The 7,852-nt window shown below is 38.8% G+C and overlaps 1 long non-coding RNA gene across 2 annotated transcripts in view; it reads left to right on the top strand.

Annotated features, from left to right (window-relative positions):
* Nucleotides 1-7,852, top strand: part of LOC138159590 (uncharacterized) — a 128,422-nt gene that overhangs the window by 104,435 nt on the left and 16,135 nt on the right. The window contains exon 2 of one of the 2 annotated variants that reach the window (XR_011167919.1): nt 2,901-3,194. The exons of the other annotated variant lie outside the window; for it this stretch is intronic. This is a non-coding gene — a long non-coding RNA (uncharacterized lncRNA). The remainder of the gene's footprint in view (nt 1-2,900; nt 3,195-7,852) is intronic. 2 annotated transcript variants of the gene reach the window in all.

Genomic DNA, 7,852 nt, shown 5'->3' with positions numbered 1-7,852 from the left:
TCTATCTATCTATCTATCTATCTATCTATCTATCTATCTATCTATCTCTGTCTGTCTGTCTATCTATTTCTATATCTATCTATCTATCTGTCCATCTATCCACATATTCATTCTATCTCTCTTTCTCTGGTCCATCCATCCATCCATCCATCCATCCATCCATCCATCCATTCATCCGTATATCCATCCATCTGTCCATCTGTCTGTCTGACTATCTATCTACACATCTATTTACTGATCTCCCTAACATCTATCATTTATCTAATCTGTATGCATACAGATTTGCTTGAATTCAAACTCTACCATCACCACTTACTCAAATCTAAATCATTTAACTGCCCTGGGTTGGATTAGACAATCACTAAAGGCAAGCTGGATGGCTCAGGAGATAGAGCTCTGGACCTGGAGTCAGGAAGACCTGACATACCTGCCTCATACACAAATCCAGCCTCATACACAAAGTACCTGTGTGACCCTCGGCAAGTCACTTCACCTCTGTTTGCCTTAATTCAATGGAGAAGGAAACGGCTAAACTACTCCACTATCTTTGCCAAGAATACCTTATGGACAGTGTGGTCCACAGGGTCACGAAGAGTCAGACACACTTGAACAACAACAAAAATCTCTTCTAGCTCATATACTCAGTGATTCCAGGCTGTTCCAGAGAGCAGAGCTGGGATCAGTCACAGTAGTTACAGAAAGGCAATCAATTAACTAATAAGTAGGCATCATTAAGCACCTACTATGCACCAGGCACTGTGCTTGGCACTGGAGATCCTGAGACAAAAGTGAAACTCTCCCTACCCACAAGAAGGATACAAGATAGACAGACAGATGCATACATAATAGGATCGTGTAATCAGAGCTAGAAAGGACAAGGAAGAATATGATGGGAGATGGCTGAGAGGAGAGCTGTTGACTAGAAGGTCTGTGAACATCAGTTCAAATTCGATGTAAGAAGCGTTAGAGAGACATCATGTAATATGATAGGGTATACATGTGTGTGTATCTGTATGGATAGAGAGAGAGAGATGATAGATGTGTGGAAAGACAGACAGATGGACGAATGGATGGACATATGGATGGATAGAGACATGATAGATTTGTGGATAGATAGAAAGATGGATGTATGGACAAATGCATGGACGAGTGGATGGATGGATAGAGAGATGGTAGATTTGTGGATAGATAGACGGATGGATGGGTAGATAGAGAGATGATAGATTTGTAGATAGACGGACAGATAGATGTGTAGATAGACAGATAGATGTTATATAGGCAGATTAGTTCGATTGCCTTTCTGTAACTACTATGACTGATTCCAGCTCTGCTCTCTGGAACAGCCTGGAATCACTGAGTAGGTGAGCTGGAAGAGATTTTTGTTGTTGTTCAAGTGTGTCTGACTCTTCGTGACCCTGTGGACCACACTGTCCATAAGGTATTCTTGGCAAAGATAGTGGAGTAGTTTAGCCATTTCCTTCATTGGATTAAGGCAAATAGAGGTGAAGTGACTTGCCCAGGGTCACACAGCTACTTTATGTGTGAGTCTGGATTTGAACTCAGGTCTTCCTGACTCTAGGCCCAGTGCTCTATTTATTGAGCCATCTAGTTTGCCTTTAGTGATTGTCTAATCCAACCCAGGGCAGTTAAATGATTTGGGTCTGAGTAAGTGGTGCCAGTGGAATTTGAACCCAAGCAAATCTGTATACAAGCACAGTGTTCTCACTTCTGCCTTCAAGTCTGTGATCTTATCATTCTCCCTAGGGAACGGCCTTCCTTCCTTCCAAGCAATGAATGGCTTTCCAATCTGTCAGAATCACCCTCTTTCCTGAACTCATCCTTCTTAGCCTTATCCCTCCTTTATTTCCCTTTAGTTACATCCTCTGAATCCTTCAAGGCCCAGCTCCGGCTCCATAGGATTTAGACCACAGGATATAGAGCTGAAAGAGAGTCTTAGAGACCGTCTATCTCAACTTCATTATTTTATAGAAGAGAAAACTGGGAGAAGAGGAATTTGTTCAGTGTCACACAAGTAATAAGTATTAAAGCCAGGAACTGAGCCCAGGTACTCTCAATCCAATGCTTTGTCTACTTTGATGCATGGCTTCTGTTATCCCACCTTTGCCATGATACCCCTGACCACAATTATATCGATTAATATCTAATCATTTTAAAGTCATCTAACCTCAGTGTCCCTATACAAATTATAATATATTTTGTGTAATTGATTATTAATATTTATCAATCACTCATTTATTAATCTATCATATTTATTAACTGTCCCATTCACTGGATACTTGGAACATAATCACTCAAAATAATTAAAAAATATATGATCTCATCTGTGTGATTATTTCTTCTATGCCCCTCATGAGCTGTTCAGTTTTTCAGATGTGTCTGACTCTATGTGACCCCATGGACTTTGTCCACAGAGCTTTCTTGGCAAAGATATGGGAGTGGTTTGCCATTTCCTTCTCTAGTGTGTCCCCATTTTACAGATGAGGAACTGAGACAAACAGAAGTTAAGTGATTTGCCCAGGGTCACACAGCTAGCAAATGTCTGATGTTATATTTGAACTTGGATCTTCCTTAACTGCCCCATAGGTGGTATAGGGGATAGAGAACTGGACCTGGAATCAATTACCATGGCTAAAAAAAAATCTCATCACTGGTGGCCAACCAGAGAGCTGATGAGTCTCTAATCTGTTGCAATAGTGGTTCTGTGGTGGGAATGTTTGACCTGAGTTCAAATCCTGCTATAGCCATTTGTCATTGTTGTTGTTATTCTTTATTCTTCATTTTCATAGAGGACCATCATGGGTCACGTTCTGACTTGTGTGTGAATTGGATTTAAGTGCGGCAGAGTTGCACGAAGCCATCAGTCTCATTCTCTCTTCCAGAGTCATCGAAGTCCAGTGGCAGGACCAAAGACAGGAAGACTGGCAATGGCCTTGGGGTGCAGTGGGTGACCCTAGTGTCTTCAATGTCTGACCAAGCTCTCGGTGCTCCACAGTGCCCCCCCCCCCGAGGTGTCTTCATGGCCGTTGGAACAAATTATTCTCATTTCCCTGTTCCACTGAAGGAATTCTTCCTGTGCTTAGAGCAGGCATCCCTCTAACTGGTTTAACTCATCTGTCAAGACGATTTTACCAGGGTGTGGCCGTTGTGGATACTACAGCTTCTTGGAGTCAAAGGTGAGACATTTACTAAGTGTAAATGGGTACATCATTTAACCTCTCTGTGCCTCAGTGTCCTCATCTGTAAAATGGGAATGATGATAACACCCACCTTACAGGGTTGTTATTAATTTCAATTAAAAAAACAGATAAAAATCACTTGTCAGTCTTAAAACCATGTAAGATACAAGTTATTGTTGTAGTTACAGTCATAGATTCAGAATACTAATAATATTGATCAGTTTGTGTGTCTTATGGTTACAAAATATTACATATAGACAGAGAGGCAAGTATCTCTGATGTAAGTTTGTTTTAGCTGTCAGTTTTAATGTAGGAGGGTCTTAGATCCAGTATTCCCTGATGGAATATGTAGTGGGAAGTGTTTGATAAAGTGTTATTGACTCGTCCTAAGAAAAATGAATGAGGGATTTTTTGTCTTGTGTTTCTTCTTTGGGGAGTGGGTTGTGTTAGTTTTTTGCCTTCTGTTTCTTTTTTAGGGAGTGGGTTGTATTAGAGTTTTTGGTTACTACAAGCTCTGGTCTTCTGCCCTGAGAACATTACTCTAGAAAGAAGAATGTGTAGGAGTGCATCCCATGATATCCTGAAGGATGACCAGGTGGGCAGTGGATCTTCCCCTCTTCTCCTCCTCCACTGTCCCTCCCACTCCAAGCACAGCATCCGAGTTGAGCCCCAGCTGGTAGCAGAGAAGGAAAGTCCCTGTCTAGTTTCTTTTTCTTGCAGCTGAAGGGACAGACACAGGTATTTGTTCCTGAAACTTTGGGCTGTTCTAATTTTATACTGTGTGAGAGTGAGACAATTACCAAAGAAACGAAACAGAAGTCAAGACTTTCCCTCCAAAGTAGTGGTCAGGAGCAGGCAAAAGGAAAAGACTGTCTTGTTGGTCCAGCCATAGGTTGGTACTGTCTATGTTGGAGAGATGATCATTTGGTAATTCATAAGAGAGAAAGAGGGAGACCTTTTTCTGAAATGCTTGTTCTGGGACCCAGAATTTAAACTTATTATTTTTTAAAAAAATTTATTTTATTTTTTTATTTTATTTTTTTTACTTTTTTTATGAGGGGGAAGGCAGGGCAATTGGGGTTAAGTGACTTGCCCAAGGTGACATGGCTCGTTTTTGTGTTAAGTGTCTGAGGTCAAATTTGAACTCAGGTACTCCTGACTCTGGGGCTGGCACTGTATTCACTGTGCCATCTAGTTGCCCACAGAATTTAAACTTCCATCACTGGTCAACAGCATGTTGTAGGAATGAGAACTTTGAACAGGGAATCAGGAAACCAGAATTACAGTCAATTTTCATTGCTGGGCTTCATTTATTGATTTTTAAACTGATAAAGTAGGGGATCAAATTCTATTTCATTCAAGCCAATAAACATTTATTAAGATGTTCAAATCACTCTGTGAAAGACTGGGAAAACAAAGACAAAAATAAAACATCTCTGCCCTCAAGGAACTTACACTCTATTCTGGTCTGGTAGTGGAAATACAACCCCAAAGCAAATAAGTACTAAGTAGATGTAGATGACATCAATGAAATGGCAGAACTAATAATCTGGAGTGGAGGCAAGGAGGAGGGAAATCAGGGATGGCTTCATGTAGGAGATGTCACAACTGAGCTGTGGGAAGTCTAGGAGGTGGAAGTGAGGAGGGAATGAATTAGAGTATGGGGGTGATTTATACAAAAGTGGAGACAGAATGTCATGTTTGGGGAGTGGCTACTTGGGGTACTACTTTGGAAAAGAGAAGGTGTGGAGACTAATAGAAACTAAGACATTAGTAATTGGGAGCCACATTATAGAAAGCGTTCACTGCCAGATTGAAGATCTCCTTTTTTATTCTAGAGGCAATAGGGACACATGAAAGATTATTTTTTTGGTAAAAAGGATAGTACAGAAAGACTTATGCTTTTAGGATATCAATTTGGCGGAAAGATTTGTGTTCTTAGGATATTAATTTGGCAGCTACGTAGAAGATGGATTAGAGAGGAAAGATGAGTTAAGAGGTTGTCACAATAGTTCAGGTGTGGGAGACAAGAGGAATTCTATTGCTGTACAATTGTTAAGATGGCCATAGGATGGGCAATGCCCACTCAATGGGGGGCATCTAATGAGCATGGAACAAATTCAGATCCTGGACACCAGACAGACAAGATTTCTTCTATTTCAAAGTCTTCAGTGCCTGTGGAAGGACAAGGTGGTGATTAGGTCTCTAGACATGACTTGAACATAAGTTCTAGACCTGGTCTATGGGTTTGTTCCAACACAGTGAGACATACCCAAGAGATAGTCCAGCTTGTGAGCACATACACTTAGCTCCTGATCTTGGGGGCCACTGAGGTCTAGGGGACCCTTCATAGGACCTGGAGGTCTTTGAGAGCAGGGATTGTTTGGTGACTTTCTTTGCACCTCCATTGTTTAGTGCCTTGTATCTAGTGGCAATAAATGCATGTTAAATTGTTGGCAGACTCTTGGGTGCCCTGAAGCTGTGGCCCGGTGGATGTGGCTTAGAGTTTCCCTTCAGAGCGAGAATCTTTGCTGCTCAGAAATCTAGAGGCTGAGGCTTACTATATTCCTGCAACTTGGCTGAGTGCTAAGCATACAAAGAAAGGCAAAAACCAAATCAAACAGCCAAAAAACCCGCAAAACTATCTTTGCCTTTAAGGGACTCACTTTCTGATGGAGAAGATGATATTTATGCCACTGGGTAGATACAACGTATATTATATACAATGTAGATGAGAAATAATGAAAAGAAGTGGGTACGGCAGTACCAGATCTCAAACTATGCCACAAGGTGGTAATTCTCAAGACAGTTTGGTACTGTCCAAAAATAGAGGGACTGATTAAATTAGGAGCACAATGTACAGAAGAAAATATATGGAATATTGTACCATTGTATTTGATAAACACAAAAGCTCCAATCATTGGCATAAGGACTCACTATTTGATTTAAAAAAAAACAGCTTGAGAAAATTGGACAGGAATATGAAAGAAATCAAATTTACATCAGCACATCACACTTTATACAAAGATAAAGTCCAAATGGATACAAGGTAACATCATGAACAAATTAAAGAAACATGGAAAAAAATATCTACATCAGATCCATGGATAGGAAAAATAAACCCAAATTTCACGATCAAGCAAGAGATGGAGGGGAGGATTACAGAAGAGAAAATGGCTAATTTTGGTTACATGAAATTAAAAAGTTTTGACATAAACAAATCCAATATAGCTAAGATTTAATAGGGAAGCAACTAGGAACCAAAAAAATCTTTCAAGGAAGTTTGTCTGATAAAGATCTTATTTCCAAGATATATTTTAATTTTAATTAGGAACAGATTTATATTTATAAGAATAAAAGCTATTTTCAATTGAAAAATTACCTAAGGATATAAACAGACTCAAGGGAAGAAACCTAGGCCATCTTATAGCCAGATGGAAAAATAGTCCAAATCATTACTAATTAGAGAGATGCAAATTAAAGCAACTCTGAGATTCCACCTCATGCCCATAAAATTGGGAAAGATGACAGAAGTGGAAAATCATCCATGTTGGGAGAGCTATGGGAAAACTGGGACACTCATACACTATTGGTGGGCATGTGAAGGGGTACAACCATTCTGGAAAGTATTTTGGAATTATACACAAAAAGTTACTGAACAGTGTGTGTCTTTTGACTCAGCTCTACCACTCCTTGACCTGTACCCAAGAGAGATCAAGGAACTAGGAAGAGGCTTTATGTGGATAAAAATATCATAGCAATTCTTTTCAAGGTGGCAAAAAAATCAACTGGAAACTAAAGGGATGCCCGTAAATTGGAGAATTGCTAAATAAATTGTGGTATTTGAATGTGATGGGATACTATGGTGCTGTAAGAAATGAGGAAAGAGAGGATTTCAGAAAGACGTAGAAAGACTTCTAAGGACTGATGCAAAGTGATGTAAGCAAAACCAGAAGAAAATCTATAATGTAACATCAATATTAATATTTAAAAAATTGGGGGGCTTTTGTAAATTGATGAAGAATGAAATGAGCAGAACATGAATAACTTATACAATAATAACACTATAAAGACAAACAACTATGAAAGCTGAAAGAACACTGATTGATAATGTGACAATTCACGATTCTAGAGGATTGGTGATGAAATATGCTATCTATGTCAGAGAGGTGACAGATTGAGGGTATAGAAATATTTATGTATATATGCATATATATGTATGTGTGTATACATGTATATATACACATAAATATAAAACAAATATACATATATGATATGCAAGTGTAAATATATAAAAGTACATATATATGTGTGCTTGTATATATATATATATATATATATATGGTTTACAAGCATTGAGAGAATTTGTTTTTCTTGTATGAATAATTGTTATGAGGAATTTTTTTCTTTGTCTTTTCAGTGGGCTGGGGTTTGGAGGGAGATAAAATCAATTTCTATTAAGTAAAACTTTTAAAAATAGAATAGGGGTGTTCCTACAGTTGCACACAGTTCCAGATGATTATTTTATTTTATTATAAGAGATCTCTCACAAAATGACGGTAGTTTGTAGATGTTTGTAATGTAAAAACAAAAATATTAATGAAACTTTAAAAAGTAAATAAAATAAATAGACAAAAATAGGAGGTATGCCAAGA

Source organism: Petaurus breviceps, unplaced genomic scaffold (genome assembly GCF_028583685.1).
Source record: "Petaurus breviceps papuanus isolate PSGF00001 unplaced genomic scaffold, PetGlider_PUasm1.0 176, whole genome shotgun sequence".
In the NCBI taxonomy this organism is placed as follows: Eukaryota; Metazoa; Chordata; class Mammalia; order Diprotodontia; family Petauridae; genus Petaurus; species Petaurus breviceps.
The sequence above is the reverse complement of the archived record's forward strand: the minus strand, read 5'-3'. Positions and strand labels throughout refer to the sequence as shown.